The 24,064-nt window shown below is 39.7% G+C and overlaps 1 pseudogene; it reads left to right on the forward strand.

The window, feature by feature from the left end:
* The first annotated feature begins 524 nt into the window (after positions 1–524).
* LOC120041408 lies at positions 525–22,380 on the forward strand (annotated as a pseudogene).
* Positions 22,381–24,064: the final 1,684 nt, after the last annotated feature.

Genomic DNA, 24,064 nt, shown 5'->3' on the forward strand with positions numbered 1-24,064 from the left:
AAACTCTACAACATTTGTTTTAAAATCACACCAAGATTGTTAAAACTGGCCTTAGGTTATTGAGCGATCTGATTAGGATTTACCCTCGTAGCAAGGCCTATTTATCATGTGGAGATTTCATTCAGGTCTCTTTTTTTAAAAACACATTGTCTTTGGCAGGAGAAAGACCAGACTCAGAGGAACCAGAGCCAGGGACGTCCAAACCAACAAGAAGACACCAGTGTTCCCACTGTGGAAAGTGTTTTAAAACACTTGCCACACTGGGAGCAGTGATAAGGCTTCTCCCCTGTGTGTATTATCTCATGAACTTTCAGGTTACTTAAATGGTTAAAACTCTTTCCACACTGGGAGCAGTGGTAAGGCTTCTCACCTGTGTGTATTCTCTCATGTTGTTTCAGGTCCCTTAACTGGTTAACCAGTTAGGGAACCTGAAACAACATGAGAGAATACATACAGTTGAAAAGCCTTACCAGTGTTCCCACTGTGGAAAGTGTTTTAACCAGTTATGGGACCTGAAACAACATGAGAGAATACACACAGGGGAGAAATCTTACCACTGCTCGCAGTGTGGAAAGAGTTTTAACCGGTCAGGGTATCTGAAAAAGCATGAGAGAATACACACAGGGGAGAAGCCTTACCGCTGCTCGCAGTGTGGCAAGTGTTTCAGCCAGTCAGGGGAGCTGAAACGGCATGAGAGAATACACACAGGGGAGAAGCCTTACCACTGCTCCCAGTGTGGAAAGAGTTTTAAAGATTTAGGGAGCCTGAAAAAACATGAGAATGCACACAGGGGAGAAGCCTTACCACTGCTCCCAGTGCGGAAAGAGTTTTAACGATTTAGGGAACCTGAAAAAACATGAGAGAATACACCGGGGAGAAGCCTTACCGCTGCTCCCAATGTGGAAAGTGTTTCAACCAGCTGGGGGTGCTGAAATGGCATGAGAGAATACACACAGGGGACTTGCTGTCTTGTATTGTTGACTGATAATGATTACCTGTTTTTACCATATGAACTTGAATTGTACAAAGTATACTAAAACATATATTTGTATGTTTTTATTAGAAAACATGAATTGAATATGGAGTTTGAATATAGAGTAGGTCAGATTCCATGTGTTTAAATGGTCCTTTTTTAAACTCTGTGTTTGTGTTTATCTGGGTGTCTTTCCTCCAGCACTACAGATATAAAGTGATATTTGGATGTGATGCATTTGTTCCGTTGTTTACATTTGCAATGTTGGCCCACTGATGATTTAATGAAATGAAAATGTTCACAGACTCTGCAATGCAAAATGTTAATTGTATGTGTCCACATATCTGAGTATGTGACTTGTGGTGGATGAATCAGAATTAGTTGGGTAACATAGATAATTAAGATGTCTTATCTGCATAATATGCTTATGTGATATACTTGTTATTAGAATGTATCCCTTCGGACTCTGGTGTTGGCAGTTGCACTTCTTCCCTCAGCTGGGGCTCAGTCACCTGGGGCCCAGAGAGGTGAGAGGTCAGGCTTGTCTCTCACATGTCCCTGGTGCTATGCAGAATTTCAGGAAGGGAAGAGGACAGGAGGGAACATTGTCTTCATATGTGAATGTATCTGTTAAACTATGTGAAGGGATGGTGTGATTAATGGGGAACCAATTACTGGTTTCCACAATGTCTGTGCGCAAGTCACTCCCTCCTTTGGCATTGGGGGGAGGTGTATGGCAGTGTCTGGAACCATTGTATGTCCTCTCTGATGTTGCACTTATCCTGGGATAGTGTATGACCTAGAGGCTCACTCCCCTCAGTGAGCTTGTCCAGGAGTGGGGTCAAGAAGGGGTTTTACTTCAGATGGGAGTATCTAGAGTTGACAATTGATAGAGTTGACAATTGAGTTATGCCATTGGATGAGTTGGTGTTTTTGTGCAATGAAGTACCAGGAACGAGATTAGAACCTCGTCTTAGGGACCAAACTGAATGATAAATTATGGGGAATGCTATCTGGCTACGGGATACTCCTTTCTCATTATAAAGTCTCACTTTGTGAACTGTTCCTAATATCTGTGGTTTGTTATGTCGACTAGGGGGGTGGATCTTTGCTATAACAGATCTCAGTAGCCATTGTCTTACCACTCTCAACGGTTCATTAGAAATAGTGAATTGTTGAAAGTCATTGCAAAGATCTTATGATTAAAGATGTAGTTTAAGTATAACTCTGATTGGTGTGTGAAGTTTGTCTCTCCTCATTTGGTAATACAGAAATTAACCACCACAGACGAACCTTGTGAAACTGACCTATTATAATCTCCTGTTCCTGGGAGTATCATCCTGCGTTGCAAACTAGCTGCCCCTGTGTCTTTGTATGAATAAAGTCCCTCCCAGGAACAGGAAACTATAAAGATATGTGCTCATCACCTAATGCTTCAGGAATTCAAACTGTCTACACTGCGCTGTGTAACTGTTATTCTCTCTGAGCTCAGAAATAAAGAATCTTGGTTTGACTTGGACTCCAGCAGATCCTTATTTTATAATATCCACCACAACTCTCCCACGGATTGCTGTTTCATCATTGTCTCAAAGAAGAGTTCCTCGTTCCACTTTCCTGGGTGCAAGCTTCCACTGGTTGAATAAACGTTTCCACGTCATTTCAACAAAACACCTTTTGTTTCATGGACTTGCAACCTAAATCCAATGACAGGTGACATTTTATGTTGATTTCATGTTGAATTGACTTTAGTTGACGACTCTAAGAAATGTAAATAGAAACTAGATGTTGAACTGATGTTTGTGCCTAGTGGGCTGGTTTGAATAAGCTGCAGGTGTTGGATCAATATCCACCTTAGTAGCTAAGTTTCCATGTAATTTGCAACAGTTGTTCATGTGAATATTCTAAAATCAGCATTAAACAATATATGCATTTTTCCACAAGAAATGTTTTTATCAGACAGACTTATTGCTGATCAAAGGCTTTACGAGACCAAAAAAATACTTTTGCTGTTGAATTCCCATGTGCCGAATGGAAAAATACAAGTTAAAACCTCTTTGGGATAGGGGGGCGCTGTTTTCACTTTGTAAAAAATCGTTCCCAAATTAAACTGCCTCGTACTCAATTCTTGCTCGTACAATATGCATATTATTATTACTATTGGATAGAAAACACTCTCAGGTTTCTAAAACCGTTTGAATTATATCTGTGAGTAAAACAGAACTCATTTTGCAGCGAACTTCCTGTCAGAAAGTGAAAAATCTGAAATCGAGGCTGTGTTCCAGGGCCTCCCTATTCATTTGCTTGAAATCTATGGATAAACATGCACTTCATACGCCTTCCACTAGATGTCAATAGGCAGTGAGAGGTGAAATGGAGTGTATAGCTTGATCTGAGGTCAAAAGAGAGCTCTTGGAATGACATGACCCCAATTTCCTTTGTTCAGGAAGGCGCGGGAAGGAACTCTGGATTGCCTTCTGAAAAGCTTTCGTTATAGACGGCTATTATCTCCGGCTTTGATTTTATTTGATAAATGTGATAATATCATCGTAAACTATGTTTTTTCAATATAGTTTTATCAGATTATTGAAAGTTTATCGGGAGTTTTGGCGTGTTCCGTTCTCTGCGTTTGGTGACGATGGACAGCTTCACTTGGCTAGCTTTGGTTGCTAATTCGACAGACGAAGAGGACATTCTAAATCCAAACACCGATTATTCTGGACAAAGGACCCCTTGTACAAGATTCTGATGGAAGCTCAGCAAAAGTAGGACCCATTTATGATGTTATTTCGTATTTCTGTCAAATGTTTAGTATTATTTTCCGCCCTGATTTTGGGCGCTGTCTCGCTATAACGTAAGCTGTATGTCGTACTAAAGTTATTTTTAGAATTCTAACACGGCGATTGCATTAAGAACTAGTGTATCTATCATTTGCTTTACAACATGTATTTTTTAGTAAAGTTTCTGATGAGTTATTTGGTCAGAATAGGTGAGTGTCAGAAAATATCCGGAGATTCTGGAAAAAAGTTGCTACGTTTTCACAATGTATAACCACGGATTTCAGCTCTAAATATGCAAATTTTCAAACAAAACATAAGTGTATTGTATAACCTGATGTTATAGGACTGTCATCTGATGAAGCTTGTCAAGGTTAGTGAAAAATTATATATCTTTTGCTGTTTTTTTGCGATCGCTAACTTTTGCTGCTGATAAATGGGTTGTGTTTTTGGCTATTGTGGTAAGCTAATATAATGCTATATTGTGTTTTCGCTGTAAAACACTTAAAAAATCTGAAATATTGGCTGGATTCACAAGATGTTTGTCTTTCATTTGCTGTACACCATGTATTTTTCATAAATGTTTTATGATGAGTATTTAGGTATTTCACGTTGGTCTCTGTAATTGTTCTAGCTGCTTCGGTGCTATTTGTGATTGTAGCTGCAATGTAAAACTATGATTTATATCTGAAATATGCACATTTTTCGAACAAAACATAGATTTATTGTATAACATGTTATAAGACTGTCATCTGATAAAGTTGTTTCTTGGTTAGTTTGGTTGGTTCTTGGTTAGTTTGGTTGGTTTTGTGCAAGCTACCTGTGCTGTGAAAGAAACGTCTGTGCTTTTTTGTATTTGGTGGTGAGCTAACATAAATATACGTGGTGTTTTCGCTGTAAAACATTTAAAAATTGGACATGTTGGCTGGATTCACAAGATGTTTATCTTTCATTTGCTGTATTGGACTTGTTAATGTGTGAAAGCTAAATATTTCAGTTTTTATTTTTTTGAATTTCGCGCGCTGCCTTTTCAGTGGAATGTGGGCGGGGTTCTATCTGATGTCATAATACACCCCTCTGATAATCAAGTGATATTTGGAATGTCTGAGTAGTTCTATCTGATGTCATAATACACCCCTCTGATAGTGATACATTTGCTCCATTGTTTCCATGTCAGTTGGTTTCCCACTCTGATGATTTATATCTGACAGAGGGGCTTTAAAGGAATAGTATGGTGACATCTTAGCGGGGCTTTAAATAAATAGGATTATTCATTAATTTAATACTCCTATAGCAACAATACACTGCAGCTTTGACATCAAGAAGAGATTGGGCTGATGGGTGTTGGGTGCTACTATACAGGTAAGGCTGTCCAATATGAATGTGAATGTTCAATACACACAATAGGTTGATCAGTAGCCAGTTAGTTAGCTGCTACGTTTTTAGCAACACAACTCGCTATCAACAAAGTCAAAATGCCCTCCAGGCCTGGTGGTGGCAGCAGTGTACTACATCAACTGTTTACCAGAGCTTCCTGAGGGGAAAACAATTAGGCTGTATATAGCTTGATTTTGGAGCCAGCAGCATACCACCCTACTTCCCACAGCTGGCTTGCTTCTGAAGCTAAACAGGGTTGGTCCTGGTTGGTTATGCAAACATTTGTTTATTAGATTATGTTTATCATTAAGAATATTGTTTTATTTCTAAATGGTCACGCCTTGCTTTGGTCATGTGTTCTCTTATGGGTCAATCATTTTAATTAGAATATAGCAATTACGGTGTCTCCTCAATCACTTCCAGTGCCTTTGGAAAGTATTCAGATTGGGGACATTGCCTTGTGTCGGGTGCCATCTTTCAGATGGGACGTCAACTGAGAACAGCATGCATGGGAGGAAACTGTTTACAATTTGGCTCATGCATCCCCCCTTCTCTCCCCTGTAACTATTCCCCAGGTTGTTGCTGTAAATGAGAATGTGTTCTCAGTTGACTTACATTGTTAAATAAATAATAACCATGTTTCCATCAAAAGTTGTTTAATTAGGATATATACAAATATGATGATGTCATAGTGAATTCATGACATGTGAATGAACAAGCCTTTTCATACTTTATAACATGGCTATATACAATGCCTTCAGAAAGTATTCAGACCCCTTGACTTTTTCCACATTTTGTTACATTACAGCCTTATTCTATTGTGTATTAAATCATTTTTCCCTCTCATTAATCTACACACAATATCCCATAATGACAAAACAAAAACAGGTCTTTAGAAATTGTTGCTAATGTATAAAAAAATGAAAAATAACATTTACATAAGTATTCAGACCCTTTACTCAGTACTTTGTCGAAGCACCTTTGGCAGCGATTACAGCATTGAGTCTTCTTGGGTATGATGCTACAAGCTTGGCACACCTGTATTTGGGGAGTTTCTCCCATTCTTTTCTGCAGATTCTCTCAAGCTTTGTCAGGTTTCAGGTTGGATGGGGAGTGTTGCTGCACAGCTATTTTCAGGTCTCTCCAGAGATGTTAGATCGGGTTCAAGTCCAGGCTCTGGCTCGGCCACTCAAGGACATTCAGAGACTTGACTCGAAGCCACTACTGCATTGTCTTGGCTGTGTGCTTAGGGTTGTTGTCCTGTTGGAAGGTGAACCTTCGCCCTCAGTTTGAGGTCCTGAGCGCTCTGGAGCAGGTTTTCATCAAGGATCTCTCTGTACTTTGCTCAGTTCATATTTCCCTTGATCCTGACTAGTCTCCTAGTCCCTGCAGCTGAAAAACATCACCACAGCATGACGCTGCCACCACCATGCTTCACCCTAGGGATGGTGACAGGTTTCCTCCAGACGTGACGCTTGGTATTCAGGCCAAAGAGTTCAATCTTGGTTTCATCAGACGAGAGAATCTGGTTTCTCATGGTCTGAAAGTCCTTTTGGTGCCTTTTGGCAAACTCCAAGTGGGCTGTCATGTTCATTTGACTGAGGAGTGGCTTCCGTCAGGCCACTCTACCATAAAAGCTTGATTGGTGGAGAGGTGGAGAGATGGTTGTCCTCCTGGAAGGTTCTCCCATTTCCACAGAGGAACTCTAGAGCTCTGTCAGAGTGACCATCAGATTCTTGGTCACTTCCCTGACCAAGGCCCATCTCCCCCGACTGCTCAGTTTGGCCGTGCAGCAAGCTCTAGGAAGAGTCTTGGTGGTTCCAAACTTCTTCCATTTTAGAATGATGGAGGCCACTCTGTTCTTTGGGACCTCCAATGCTGCAGAAATGTGTTGGTACCCTTCCCAAGATCTGTGGCCCGACCCAATCCTGTCTCGGAGCTCTACAGACAATTCCTTCTACCTCATGGCTTGGTTTTTACTCTGACAGTCTCATAATAAAGGGTCTGAATACTTACTGTTATGTAAAGAAGGTATATTTTTTATCTTAAATAAATGTTTCTATAAACCTGTTTTTCCTTTGTCATTTAAATGTTTTATATTTAACTAGGCAAGTCAGTTAAGAACAAATTCTTAATTCTTAAGCCCATAACCATGTGTGTGAAGTGTAAACAACAAAGGGCACCCCCCCCATAAAAAGATCCCGCAACAGAAAGCTGCACAATATGTTGAGTAAAGTATTTTGCTTACCATGACAATATCAAACCCTACTTCATGTGTTTCCACTATCATGTATCCTACCATGACTATATCCAACCCAACTCCATGTGTTGCCACTATCATGTATCCTACCATGACTATATCCAACCCAAATCCATGTGTTGCCACTCATGTATCCTACCATGACTATATCAAACCCTACTCCATGTGTTTCCACTATCATGTATCCTACCATGACTATATCAAACCCTACTTCATGTGTTTCCACTATCATGTATCCTACCATGACTATATCAAACCCTGCTCCATGTGTTATCACTATCATGTATCCTACCATGACTATATCCAACCCAACTCCATGTGTTGCCACTATCATGTATCCTACCATGACTATATCCAACCCAAATCCATGTGTTGCCACTATCATGTATCCTACCATGACTATGTCCAACCCAACTCCTTGTGTTATCACTATCATGTATCCTACCATGACTATATCAAACCCTACTCCATGTGTTTCCACTATCATGTATCCTACCATGACTATATCAAACCCTACTTCATGTGTTTCCACTATCATGTATCCTACCATGACTATATCAAACCCAACTCCATGTGTTGCCATTATCATGTATCCTACCATGACTATATCAACCCCTACTTCATGTGTTTCCACTATCATGTATCCTACCATGACTATATCAAACCCTGCTCCATGTGTTATCACTATCATGTATCCTACCATGACTAAATCCAACCCAACTCCATGTGTTGCCAGTATCATGTATCCTACCATGACTATATCCAACCCAAATCCATGTGTTGCCACTATCATGTATCCTACCATGACTATGTCCAACCCAACTCCTTGTGTTATCACTATCATGTATCCTACCATGACTATATCAAACCCTACTCCATGTGTTTCCACTATCATGTATCCTACCATGACTATATCAAACCCTACTTCATGTGTTTCCACTATCATGTATCCTACCATGACTATATCAAACCCAACTCCATGTGTTGCCATTATCATGTATCCTACCATGACTATATCAACCCCTACTTCATGTGTTTCCACTATCATGTATCCTACCATGACTATATCAAACCCTGCTCCATGTGTTATCACTATCATGTATCCTACCATGACTATATCCAACCCAACTCCATGTGTTGCCAGTATCATGTATCCTACCATGACTATATCCAACCCAAATCCATGTGTTGCCACTATCATGTATCCTACCATGACTATATCAAACCCTACTCCATGTGTTGCCACTATCATGTATCCTACCATGACTATATCAAACCCTACTCCATGTGTTGCCACTATCATGTATCCTACCATGACTATATCAAACCCAACTCCATGTGTTGCCACTATCATGTATCCTACCATGACTATATCAAACCCTTCATGTGTTTCCACTATCATGTATCCTACCATGACTATATCAAACCCTACTCCATGTGTTGCCACTATCATGTATCCTACCATGACTATATCAAACCCAACTCCATGTGTTGCCACTATCATGTATCCTACCATGACTATATCAACCCTACTCCACATGTTACCACTATCATGTATCCTACCATGACTATATCAAACCCTACTCCATGTGTTGCCACTATCATGTATCCTACCATGACTATATCAACCCTACTCCACATGTTACCACTATCATGTATCCTACCATGACTATATCAAACCCTACTTCATGTGTTTCCACTATCATGTATCCTACCATGACTATATCCAACCCAACTCCTTGTATTATCACTATCATGTATCCTACCATGACTATATCAAACCCTACTCCATGTGTTTCCACTATCATGTATCCTACCATGACTATATCAAACCCTACTTCATGTTTTTCCACTATCATGTATCCTACCATGACTATATCAAACCCACCTCCATGTGTTGCCACTATCATGTATCCTACCATGACTATATCAACCCTACTCCACATGTTACCACTATCATGTATCCTACCATGACAATATCAAACCCTACTCCATGTGTTGCCACTATCATGTATCCTACCATGACTATATCAACCCTACTCCACATGTTACCACTATCATGTATCCTACCATGACTATACCAAACCCTACTTCATGTGTTTCCACTATCATGTATCCTACCATGACTATACCAAACCCTACTTCATGTGTTTCCACTATCATGTATCCTACCATGACTATATCAAACCCTACTCCATGTGTTGCCACTATCATGTATCCTACCATGACTATATCAAACCCTACTCCATGTGTTATCACTATCATGTGTCCTACCATGTCTATATCAAACCCTACTCCATGTGTTGCCACTATCATGTATCCTACCATGACTATATCCAACCCAACTCCATGTGTTGCCACTATCATGTATCCTACCATGAATATATCCAACCCAACTCCATGTGTTATCACTATCATGTATCCTACCATGACTATATCCAACCCTACTCCATGTGTTGCCACTATCATGTATCCTACCATGAATATATCCAACCCAACTCCATGTGTTATCACTATCATGTATCCTACCATGACTATATCCAACCCTACTCCATGTGTTGCCACTCATGTATCCTACCATGACTATATCAAACCCTACTCCATGTGTTGCCACTATCATGTATCCTACCATGACTATACCAAACCCTACTCCATGTGTTGCCACTATCATGTATCCTACCATGACTATATCAAACCCTACTCCATGTGTTTCCACTATCATGTATCCTACCATGACTATATCAAACCCTACTCCATGTGTTGCCACTATCATGTATCCTACCATGAATATATCCAACCCTACTCCATGTGTTTCCACTATCATGTATCCTACCATGACTATATCAAACCCTACTCCATGTGTTTCCACTATCATGTATCCTACCATGAATATATCCAACCCTACTCCATGTGTTGCCACTATCATGTATCCTACCATGACTATATCAAACCCTACTCCATGTGTTGCCACTATCATGTATCCTACCATGACTATATCAAATCCTACTCCATGTGTTGCCACTATCATGTATCCTACCATGACTATATCCAACCCAACTCCATGTGTTACCACTATCATGTATCCTACCATGACTATATCAAACCCTACTCCATGTGTTGCCACTATCATGTATCCTACCATTACTATATCCAACCCTACTCCATGTGTTGCCACTATCATGTATCCTACCATTACTATATCCAACTCAACTCCATGTGTTGCCACTATCATGTATCCTACCATGACTATATCCAACCCAACTCCATGTGTTGCCACTATCACGTATCCTACCATGACTATATCCAACCCAGCTCCATGTGTTGCCACTATCATGTATCCTACTTGGCTGAAGCTTTGATCCAGTGGAAGAAGTATTGAGGAGCAGGGAGGTTAAAGGTCACTTCAGGACACAGCTGTTACTCTACACTATCCCTAGATAATCCAGTAATAAGAGAAAATGTATAGAATATTTAGGGCCCTATAACATCTCTATCTATATATAACATCTGTATAAAATCCGTTTTCTTTTCTTTTTTTAACCTAATTACATTTTTTCCGTTTTTCCAGGTTTCTGATTTGTCCCTGTTTTTCTGTTTTTCTCTCTAAATCACACTGTTAATAGAAAAACAACAACATTAGATGTTCTAAGTCCACAACAATACTTAAACCACATCAGGAGACCACTTTTGAAGTCTGAGAAAAATCTAAGAAATGTTCATTTTTGTGTGTAGATACCCTTTAATTCAAGGGGCACCAGCAAGAGCCTTGCTTGGTTAGTTGTGTCTCTGTAGCACACATGTGATTGCAGAGTCTGCTGAACAAATCACAACTGGATTGATGCAAATAATCATGATATCATTCTGCCAGGTAGGCATATACTACTTTGTAGTTAACATTTAATTGACAAGGTTTTGGGGAAAACTTTTCCATCAACCAGAAGATGGTTGTCATTAGCATCATCGCCCAACAGCTAAACATAATGATAGACAAATGCACTCAGACAGGGGCATTTCAGGGCTTTTTCCTCTTCAGAAAGTTGAAGGAAAATACAAATCACTTAGGCTAATTTAGACGACTTGCAGTGGGTTCAGAATAACTATGACATAAAAATGAAAACTCTTTAATCTGTCACCTAATCCTACCTAATGGGCAGGTCAGCCCTGGAGTAAAGTATTGGCTGTAAGAAGTAAGAGAAAACATAACATCTGTTTATTTTTTATTTTTATTACCTCATGACATTGCTTGCAAGAATAAACATTGTAATTAATATTTTTCCAAACTGCGTTACCCACTCCAGTCAGCAGATGGCGATTTGAGTCTTTCAGGTGATGCTGCTTGCGTGACGTATAATCTAGTGGACGGGACAGGAGGCTTCTTCAACAGCGACAAAAGGCTTCTGATTCAACCAACGTGGTGATTTCAGTGTCAGAGAAGAGTCTCTCCAGATCAGAACACCAGATGGTACAGCTTGTTCTGGTCTAGCATACAGCTTGCTCTATCTGGCTCTGGGCTGGGTTTCTGTATAGCACTTTATTACAACAGTGGCTTCAGCATCCATAATGATATGTGTCTGTGTCCCCTCTGTATGGTTACCAGGACAACGCTAGCCCTTCCTCCTTCCCGGAGTCCCCGTGTCGTGTCTCTCCCGGTAGCGCCTTACTGCTGGGTATGAAGAGGTTGTCTGTGCTGCTGGTGGACTGCAGGAAAACAACGGGGCTGAGTGGAACTGTGAGAGGAGGAGAAGAGAAGAAAGGATCAGATTTGACACATCAAAGTAAGTGCTGTAGTTTAGTTTGAACAAATACAATAGATCTGCCCACTGGTATCTGTTACCAGGACAACCAGCAGAGTTCTGTTAGTTGACATGAAGATAGACTGGTATCTGTTACCAGGACAACCAGCAGAGTTCTGTTAGTTGACAGGAAGATAGACTGGTGGATATGGATGTTATGAATATCATAACACTGAAAAATGATTCTGCTAATGAAAAGAGAGAAACCAATTGAACATATAAAACCTTGATATAAGTTAGCTTTAGAGAGAACGTTTCAAGATAATCCAATGTAAGGTGCTTGTTTTACAAAAACTTTTCCTTAAAACAGTATGGATGTTACATTGCCTGTCCCAGTCAACCCCCCTATCTTTACAAGACTGTTGAACAGGCAAACTAAACTCCAGACACTGTTAATTAATTAACTAATACTGGAGGAAAGCTGTGATCAGGCTGCCCACTCAAGAGAATGCTTCAAACTGTAACCAGTGCCTACAACCTTGTTCAGGTTATCAGTCAACCTACCAGGGTAGTTACAAACAGTAGAGGAATGAAATCATCAACATGTTTTGATCATATCTTTACTAATGCTGCAGAAATGTGTTTTAAAGCAGTTTCCAGATCCATCAGATGTAGTGAGCACAATATAGTAGCCATATCTAGGAAAACCAAAGTTCCAAAGGCTGGGCCTAATATTGTGTAAAAGAGGTCATACAATATGTTTTGTAGTGATTCCTATGTTGTTGATGTAAATAATATTTGTTGGTTCGTGGTGTGTAATGATGAGCAACCAGACGCTGCCCTTGACACATTTATGAAATTGCTTATCCCAGTTACTAATAAGCATGCACCCGATAAGAAAATGACTGTAAAAAATGTTAAATGTTAAATAAAAATGTTAAATGTTAAATCCACGTGGATTGATGAGGAATAGAAAAATGGTATGGTGTATATGCAGTGGTTCCCAAACGTTTTATAGATACCCCTTCAAACATTCAACCTCCAGCTGTACCCCCTCTAGCACCAGGGTCAGCGCACTCTCAAGTGTTGTATTTTGCCATCATTGTAAGCCGGTCACACACACACACTATACGATACATTTATTAAACATAAGAATGAGTGTGAGTTTGTCAAAACCCAGCTCTTCCTATTAGAGGTCGACCGATTATGATTTTTCAACGCCGATACCGATTATTGGAGGACAAAAAAAGCCGATACTGATTAATCGGCCGATTTAAAAAAAAAAAAAATATATATATATATATATATATATATATATATATATATATATATATATATATATATATATACACTGCTCAAAAAAATAAAGGGAACACTTAACCTTTTACGGGGGCAGCCCGACACCGGTACACTTATGACAACATCCAACTCAAAGTGCAGGGCGTGAAATTCAAAATCTATTTTTTTTAAATATTTAACTTTCACACATTAACAAGTCCAAGACACCAGATGAAAGGTGCACATCTTGTGAATCAAGCCAACATGTCCGATTTTTAAAATGTTTTACAGGGAAGACAAAATATGTAAATCTATTAGCTAACCACGTTAGCAAAAGACAACTTTTCACAACTCCATCAGTTTCTTACTCCATCAGGTGCTATCACAAATTCGACCAAATAAAGATATAAATAGCCACTAACCAAGAAACAAATTCATCAGATGACAGTCTGATAACATATGTATTGTATAGCATATGTTTTGTTCGAAAAATTTGCATATTTCATGTATAAACCATAGTTTACATTTCAGCTACAATCCGAAATTGCACCAAAAGCAGCCATAATATTTACAGACACCAACGTCAAATAGCTAATTACTCATCATAAAACATTTCTGAAAAATACATAGTCTGCAGCAATTGAAAGACAGGCATCTTGTGATTCCAAACAATATTTCCGATTTATTAAATGTTTTACAGCGCAAACAAAATGTATCGCTATATTAGCGTAGCTACAATAGACAGAAATAATTGGGCGCCCACGGCCAGTCCACATGCACGACAGATATATGAAATAACATCATAAAATGGGTCTTACTTTTGCTGATCTTTCATCAGAATGTTGAAGAACGTGTCCTCTGTCCAGATGAGTCGTTGTTTCGATTCAGAATGGCAAATTTCCCTCTTCAATTAGCATTGGCACTAGCCGAGTAGCATAAATTTCTCCAACGTAAACACAGTCAGAGGACGGAACACGGCAAAACTCCCGAATAAAGTTTCAATAATCTGATTAACCTTTTATGGCTGCAGCCCGACGCCGGTACACCTATGACAACATCCAGCTCAAGTGCAGGGCGCGAAATTCAAAATCTATTTTTTTTAAATATTTAACTTTCACACATTAACAAGTCCAATACAGCATTTGAAAGATAAACATCTTGTCAATCCAGCCAACATGTCCGATTTTTTAAATGTTTTACAGAGAAAACACCACATATATTTATGTTAGCTCACCACCAAATAAAAAAGAGGACAGACATTTTTCACAGCACAAGTAGGATGCAAGTAGCATGCACAAGCCAACCTAACTAACCTAGAACCAACCTAAATAACCTAGAAAAAACTACCTCAGATGACAGTCCTATAACATGTTACACAATAAATCTATGTTTTGTTCAAAAAATGTGCATATTTTAGCTATAAATCAGTTTTACATTACTGCTACCATCATAGCTACAGTCAGAAATCGCACGGGAGTAGCCAGAGTAAATACAGACACCAACGTCAACAACCTAATTACTCATCATAAAACATTTCAGAAAAATATATGGTGTATAGCTAAATGAAAGACAAAGATCTTGTGAATACAGACAATATTTCCGATTTTTTAAGTGTTTTACAGCGAAAACACAAAATATCGTTATATTAGCTTACTGCAATGGCTAACACACAAAAGCATTGATTCCAAGTAATCGGTAGCGATAGCACAGCTCGACAGATATATTAAATAGCATCCCAAATTGGGTCCTTATCTTTGTTGATCTTCCATCAGAATGTTGTAAAGGGGTCCATTGTCCAGTACCGTCTTTGTTTTGGATCCAGAACGAACTATTTCCCTCTTGAATTAGCAAGCACACTGGCCGTGCGGCGCTAACCTCTCCTTCATGAAAGAATTCTTCCAAAGCATCACGTCTAAAGTCCCGAATAAATTTCAATAATATAATTAAACTATATTGAAAAAACATACTTTAGGATGATATTGTGACATGTATCAAGTCAAATCGAAGCCGGAGATTATATTCACGTATAACGACAGTTTTCCAGGAGGCAATACAAAGTCCAACTTCGCGCCTCGGAGAAAAAAAATTATGGCGGTCCTCTCACTCCAAGAGGCTGTATTCAATCCCTGAACGAGATATTCAAGTCCTTTCTGCTCTCACTTCCGCATGACACCCAGGGGAAGGCGTATGACGTGTTTCTATGGTCCCAAGTGACATGCCCTTTTATAGACAAGCTCTTGAAAAGAGACCTCGCATTTGGAAATCTCACTTCCGGATAGGAAATGGGCTGCAGAAAGAGTTCTGGTTCACTTAGAGAAATAATTCAAACGGTTTAAGAAACTAGAGAGTGTTTTCTATTCAATAGAAATGATAATATGCATATTGTACGAGCAAGAATTGAGTAGGAGGCCGTTTGAAATGGCCACCTATTTTCAGGTTACTCAGTGCTGCCCCTTGCAGCCATAAGAAGTTAAACTATATTGAAAAAACATACATTACGATGATTTGGTCACATGTATCAAAAAAAATTCGGGCCGGAGACGTTAGCCGTTCGTTACCAAGGCAAAACAGAAGTCCATCCCACTTCCTCCAGAGTACCGGAAGTGGAGGGTCACGTCAAAGAAATAGGTTTTTTTCCACCACAGAACAAGATGAGCAGAAAAATTTCTTCTCTGACATCCTCTTTACACCAATAGGAAGGCGTATAGAGTGTCAGCAGACTCCTAAGTGTTAAGACCATGTATAGGCATCAGGTTGAAAAGAGCATCGATTTCTGACATTTTACTTCCTGGTCAGGAAAAGTGCTGCAGAAGGACTTCTGTTTCACTCAGAGAAATAATTCCAACTCTTTTAGAAACTAGAAAGTGTTTTCTATCCAAAAAGAATAATAATATTCATATTGTACGAGCAAGATTTGAGTAGGAGGCCGTTTGAAATGGGCACGATTTCACTGGCTACTCAACACTTTGCCTTGCAGCCATAAGAAGTTAAACAACACAATGTAACTCCAAGTCAATCACACTTCTGTGAAATCAAACTGTCCACTTAGGAAGCAACACTGATTGACAATAAATTTCACATGCTGCTGTGCAAATGGAATAAACAACAGGTGGAAATTATAGGCAATTAGCAAGACACCCCCAATAAAGGAGTGGTTCTGCAGGTGGTGACCACAGACCACTTCTCAGTTCCTATGCTTCCTGGCTGATGTTTTGGTCACTTTTGAATGCTGGCGGTGCTTTCACTCTAGTGGTAGCATCAGACGGAGTATACAACCCACACAAGTGGCTCAGGTAGTGCAGTTCATCCAGGATGCCACATCAATGCGAGCTGTGGCTAAAAGGTTTGCTGTGTCTGTCAGCGTAGTGTCCAGAGCATGGAGGCGCTACCAGGAGACAGGCCAGTACATCAGGAGACGTGGAGGAGGCCGTAGGAGGGCAACAACCCAGCAGCAGGACCGCTACCTCCGCCTTTGTGCAAGGAGGTGCACTGCCAGAGCCCTGCAAAATTGCCTCCAGCAGGCCACAAATGTGCATGTGTCAGCATATGGTCTCACAAGGGGTCTGAGGATCTCATCTCATTGACACATTTGTTGGTGCGCCTGGCAGGTATTAACCCTAGTTATTAAAGTTAGTTATTACTTATTATAACATTATTATTATTAAATATTATTATAACCGAAAGGATAAGAGTAGAATAGATAGAGTAGCGCTTCCAGACACATTCTAAACATGATGGAGTCATAAAGGAAGGCTGTAGCATCTAATGATGAAACATTATGGAGTCTTGAAGGAGGACTGTAGCATCTAATGATGAAACATGATGGAGTCTGAAAGGAGGACTGTAGCATCTAATGATGAAACATGGAGTCTTGAAGGAGGACTGTAGCATCTAATGATGAAACATTATGGAGTCTTAACTTCTTATGGCTGCAGGGGCAGTATTGAGTAGCTTGGATGAAAGGGGCCCATTTCAAACGGCCTGCTCCTTAGTCATAGTTCCTAATATTTGCATATTATTATTAATATTGGATAGAAAACACTCCAAAGTTTCTAAAACTGTTTGAATTATTTCTCTGAGATTAACAGAACTCATATTGGCAGGCAAAATCCTGAGTTGAAATCAAAACCGGAAGTCAGAAATCTGAGTGTCTGTATTCAACAGAGTCCCTAAAGAAGTCCAAATGACGTAGGACTGGGGTTGCACTGCCTAGGGGTTCCACTAGATGTCAGCAATCAATAGAAATTCCAATGAGATTTCTATGGTGTTGTGGGAGAGAATGAGAGCAGAATCAGTCAGGTGTCCATCAAGCAGCCACTCGCGTAACAGCCCACTTCCTCATGCAAGCCACTGCCGTTCCATGGCTCACGAAGAGAACAAAGAATACTCCGGTTGGAACTTTATTGAAGCTATATGTTAAAAACATCCTAATGATTGATTCAGTACTTAGTTTGAAATGTTTCTTTGACCGGTAATATCACATTTTGAAGTTTTTGTCCGGTATGAAGCTGACCAGAATTAGCGTTTGGACATGTTTACCAAACGCGCTAACAATTGGACATAAAAACTGTTTTTTTTCGAACAAAACAAACATTTATTGTGGATCTGGAGTTTCTGCTGTATTTTCTGATCGAAACCAACAAAGGTAATGAAATATTTATAATATATTTTGTTGTTTATAGTGACGGTATCTTTGCAGCTGTGATATGCTAATTTGAGCGCCTTCTCAGATTATAGCGTGCAGTTATTTTTCCTTAAAGTTTTTTTAAAATCTGACATAGCGGTTGCATTAAGGAGAGGTATATCTATAATTCAATGTGTATAACTTGTATTATCATCTATATTTATGATGAGTATTCATGTTGAAACGATGGGCTATGCAAAGTCACTTGATGTTTTTGCATTTAGTGATTCTTGTAGCCTCAATGTAAACTCAGATTTTTTGATATAAATATGAATTGAATCAAACAAAACACGCATGTATTGTGTAACATGAAGTCCTATGAGTGTCATCTGATGAAAATAATCGAAGGTTAGTGATTCATTTTATCTCTATTCTGGTTTTTGTGATGCTATCATTAGCTGGGAAAAATGGCTATGATTATTTTTAGTTTTGTGATGACCTAACATTAAAGGAGGACTGTAGCATGGAGTCTTAAAGGAGGACTGTAGCATCATGAGGTAGTCACCTGGAATGCATTTTAATTAACATGTGTGCCTTTTTAGAAGTTACGGTGTGGAATTTCTTTCCTTAAAACCTGTTTGGGATTGGGGGCAGTATTTTCACATCCAGGTTGAAAGCGTGCCCAAAAGTAAACTGCCTGCTACTCAGGCCCATAAGCTAGGATATGCATGTAATCGGTAGATGTGGATAGAACACACTCTAAAGTTTCTAAAACTGTTAAAATAATGTCTGTGAGTATAACAGAACTTATTTGGCAGGTGAAACCCCGAGGACAAACCATCCAGGAGGATTTTTTTTTGTTGAGTTGACTCTTTTCAATTGGTTTTGTGTGGCACTTTTCTGTGGCACTTGGTTGCAGTTCCTATTGCTTCCACTAGATGTCAACAGTCTTTAGAAATTGGTTGATGTTTTTCTTTAGAGAAATGAAGAAGTACGGCTATTCAGAACGAGGGTCCAGCCTAGTGCTCTCTAATGTTTTGATGCGCGCTCCAGGTCACACGCTTCACGTTGTTTTTATCCGGTATTGAACACAGTTTATCCCGTCTTAAATTTTATCGATTATTTACATTTTAAAATACCTAAAGTTGGATTAGGAAAGTTGTTTGAAATGTTTGGACAGCGTTTACAGGTAACTTATTAGATATTTTGTATTCATGTTGGGCGAGTTGGAACCGGTGTTCCAAATAAATGGACATTTTGGAGATATAACGACGGAATTAATCGAACATTTGTGATGTTTATGGGACATATTGGAGTTCCAACAGAAGAAGCTCTTCAAAAGTAAGGCATGAATTATATTGTTATTTCTGAGTTTTGTTTCGCGCCTGGCGGGTTGAAATATGATTGTCATGTGTTTGTTTGATGGGGTGCTGTCCTCAGATAATCGCATGGTTTGCTTTTGCCGTAAAGCCTTTTTGAAATCTGACACGGTGGCTAGATTAACAAGAAGTTAAACTTTAATTTGGTGTATTGCACTTGTGAATGCATGAAAGTTAAATATTTCTAATAAAAAATATATATATTTCGCGCTCTGCAATTTCACCGGATGTTGTCGAAACGTTCTGCTAGCGGAACCCCTAGCCATAACAGGTTTTAATGTGTTTGAGCCAATCAGTTGTGTTGTGACAAGGTATGGGTGGTATACAGAAAATAGCCCTATTGGGTAAAAGACGAAGTCCATATTATGTCAAGAACAGCTCAAATAAGCAAAGAGAAACAACAGTCCATCATTACTTTAAGGACCATCACAGGAATGGAAGACCCAGAGTTACTTCTGATGCATAAGTTCATTAGAGTTACCAGCCTTAGAAATTGCAGCCCAAATAAACGCTTCACAAAGTTCAAGCAACAGACATCTCAACATAATCGGTTCAGAGGAGACTGCGTGAATCAGGCCTTCATGGTCGAATTGCTGCAAAGGAACCACTACTAAAGGACACCAATAAGAAGAGACTTGCTTGTGCCAAGAAACACGAGCAATGGACATTAGACCGGTGGATATCTGTCCTTGGGTCTGATGAGTCCAAATTTGAGATTTTTGGTTCCGAGCGTCATGTCTTTGTGAGATGTGAGGGAGGTGAACGGATGATCTCCGCATGTGTGGTTCCCACCGTGAAGCATGGAGGAGGAGATGTGATGGTGTGCGGGTGCTTTGCCGTTGACAATATCAGTGATTTATTTATTCAAGTCACACTTAACCAGCATGGCTACCACATCATTGACCTTGGTCAACACACTTCCAGGCTGTGTAAGAGCTATTTGACCAAGAAGGAGAGTGATGGAGTGCTGCATCAGATGACCTGGCCTACTCAATCCCCCGACCTCAACCAAATTGAGATGGTTTGGGATGAGTTGGATTGCAGAGTGAAGGGAAAGCAGCATACAAGTTCTCAGCATATGTGGGAACTCCTTCACAACTATTGGAAAAGCATTCCAGGTGAAGCTGGTTGAGAGAAAGCCAAGAGTGTGCAAAGCTATCAAGGCAAAGGGTGGCTACTTTTAAAGAATCTAATATATATTTTGATTTGTTTAACACTTGTGGTTACTACATGATTCCATGTGTTTTTTAATAATTTTGATGTCTTCTCTATTATTCTACAATGTAGAAAATAGTAAAAATAAAGAAAAACCCTTGAATGAGTAGGTGAGTCCTAACTTTTGACTGGTACTGTACATTAAATTCCCTGGCAACAGCTCCAGTGGACATTCCTGCAGTCAGCATGCCAATTGCCCGCTCCCTCAGAGATCTGTGGCATTGTTGTGTGACAAAACTGCACATTTTCGAGTGGCCTTTTATTATCCCCAGCACAAGGTGCACCTTTGTAATAATCAAGCTGTTCAATCAGCTTCTTGATATGCCACACCTGTCAGGTGGATGGATTATCTTGGCAAAGAATAAATGTTAACTAACAGGGATGTAAAAAATTCTGCAATCTTTTTTTATCAGCTCATTAAACATCCAACACTTTACATGTTGAGTTTATATTTTTGTTAATTGTATTAACTGTCAGTTTTAGGAACATCTACCCAAAATATTTCACCTTATTTTTTACTTTACCAAAAATATGACATCGGCGATAGTCAAAATTTTGAAAATCTGTGAACGTCTAAATAAGAAATTGGGCCATTTAAACATCATTTGTCGAACCCTTTCAACAACGGAGAGATGTTACTGATGTGGTTTGTGTCTTCGACGTAAAAACAAGTTTTGGACTATCACACAAAATTAACTATTTAGTTATTTTATGTTTAAGGAAGTTTGTAGGTCACATTCTGTATCATACAACTATGAAGGTTATATATTTAGAACCACCTGCTGATAGGAATCCAGCGATGTCTGTGTTAGTGTCATAGAACTGTCTAGTTTTTTGTGTTCTGACTTGTAAAACAGGATGAATAAAATAAGTAATGTAAACATATCAGTAATTACCAGGATGCTCTACAACATTTGTTTTAAAATCACACAAAGATCGTTAAAACTGGCCTCAGGTTATTGAGAGATCTGATTCAGGATTTACCCTCGTAGCAAGGTTGTTTTATCATGTGGAGGTTTCATTCAGGTCTCTATTTTTTTTTTTTAAACACTGTCTTTGGCAGGAGAAAGACCAGACTCAGAGGAACCAGAGCCAGGGACGTCCAAACCAGCAAGACGACACCAGTGCTCCCACTGTAGAAAGGGTTGTGACCGGTTATGTGACCTGAAACAACATGAGAGAATCCACACAGGGGAGAAGCCTTACCACTGCTCCCAGTGTGGAAGGAGTTTTAGCCATAAAGGAAACCTGAACCAACACGAGAGAATTCACACAGAGAAGCCTTATCACCGCTCACAGTGCGGAAAGAGTTTCAACCTGCCGGGGGAGCTGAAATGGCATGAGAGAATACACACAGGGGAGAAGCCTTACCACTGCTCCCAATGTGGAAAGGGTTTCAGCGAGGCGGCGAAGCTGAAACGGCATGAGAGAATACACACAGGGGAGAAGCTTTACCACTGCTCCCAGTGTGGAAAGAGTTTTAACGATTTAGGGAACCTGAAAAAACATGAGAGAATGCACACAGGGGAGAAGCCTTACCACTGCTCCCAGTGTGGAAAGGGTTTCAACCGGCCTGCGGAGCTGAAACGGCATGAGAGAATACACACAGGGGAGAAGCCTTACCACTGCTCCCAGTGTGGAAAGAGTTTTAACGATTTAGGGAACCTGAAAAAACATGAGAGAATACACACAGGGGAGAATCCTTATCACTGCTCCCAGTGCGGAAAGAGTTTCAACCAGCTGGGGGAGCTGAAATGGCATGAAAGAATACACACAGGGGACTTGCTGTCTTATATTGTTGACTGCTAATGATTACCTGTTTTTACCATATGAACTTGAATTGTACAAAGTATACTAAAACATATATTTGTATGTTTTTATTAGAAAACATGAATTGAATATGGAGTTTGAATATAGAGTAGGTCAGATTCCTTCTGTTTTAAATGGTCCTTTTTTAAACTCTGACACTGTGTGTGTGTTTATCTGTGTGTCATTCCTCCAGCACTACAGATAATCAAGTGTTATTTGGATGTGATGCATTTGTTCCGTTGTTTACATTTGCAATGTTGGCCCACTGATGATTTAATGAAATGAAAATGTTCACAGACTCTGTAATGCAAAATGTTAATTGTATGTGTCCACATATCTGAGTATGTGACTTGTGGTGGATGAATCGGAATTAGTTGGGTAACATAGATAATTAAGATGTCTTATCTGCATAATATGCTGATGTGATATACTTGTTATTAGAATGTATCCCTTCGGACTCTGGTATTGGCAGTTGCACTTCTTCCCTCAGCTGGGGCTCAGTCACCTGGGGCCCAGAGAGGGGAGAGGTCAGGCTTGTCTTTCACATGTCCCTGGTGCTATGCAGAATATCAGGAAGGGAAGAGGACAGGAGGGAACATTGTCTTCATATGTGAATGTATCTGTTAAACTATGTGAAGGGATGGTGTGATTAATGGAGAACCAATTACTGGTTTCCACAATGTCTGCGCAAGTCACTCCCTCCTTTGGCATTGGGGGGAGGTGTATGGCAGTGTCTGGAACCATAGTATGTCTTCTCTGATGTTTCTCTTATCCTGGGATAGTGTATGACCTAGAGGCTCACTCCCCTCAGTGAGCTTGTCCAGGAGTGGAGTCAAGAAGGGTTTTACTTGAGATGGGAGTATCTAGAGTTGACAATTGAGTTATGCCATTGGATGAGTTGGTGTTTTTGTGCTATGAAGTACCAGGAACGAGATTAGAACCTTGTTTTAGGGACCAAACTGAATGATAAATTATAGCGAATGCTATCTGGCTACGGGATACTCCTTTCTCATTATAAAGTCTCACTTTGTGAACTGTTCCTAATATCTGTGGTTTATGTCGACTAGGGGGTGGATCTTTGCTATAAAAGATCTCAGTAGCCATTGTGTTGCCACTCTCAACGGTTCATTAGAAATAGTGAATTGTTGAAAGTCATTGCAAAGATCTTATTATTAAAGATGTAGTTTAAGTATAACTCTGATTGGTGTGTGAAGTTTGTCTCTCCTCATTTGGTAATACAGAAATTAACCACCACAGACTAACCTTGTGAAACTGTTCTATTATAATCTCCTGTTCCTGGGATTATCATTTTCCTTCGCCAACCAGCTGCACCTGCGTCCTTGTATGAATAAAGTCCCGCCCAGGAACAGGAAACTATAAAGATATGTGCTCATCACCCAATGCTTCAGGAATTCAGACTGTCTACACTGCGCTGTGTAACTCTGTTATTCTCTCTGAGCTCAGAAATAAAGAATCTTGGTTTGACTTGGACTCCAGCAGATCCTTATTTTATAATATCCACCACAACTCTCCCACTGATTGCTGTTTATCATTGTCTCAGTGAAGAGTTCTTCGTTTTACTTTCCTGGGGGCATTTACAAGCAACCCACTGGTTGAATAAACGTTGTTTCCACGTCATTTC

The sequence above is a fragment of the Salvelinus namaycush genome, unplaced genomic scaffold, assembly GCF_016432855.1.
Source record: "Salvelinus namaycush isolate Seneca unplaced genomic scaffold, SaNama_1.0 Scaffold46, whole genome shotgun sequence".
Classification (NCBI taxonomy): Eukaryota; Metazoa; Chordata; class Actinopteri; order Salmoniformes; family Salmonidae; genus Salvelinus; species Salvelinus namaycush.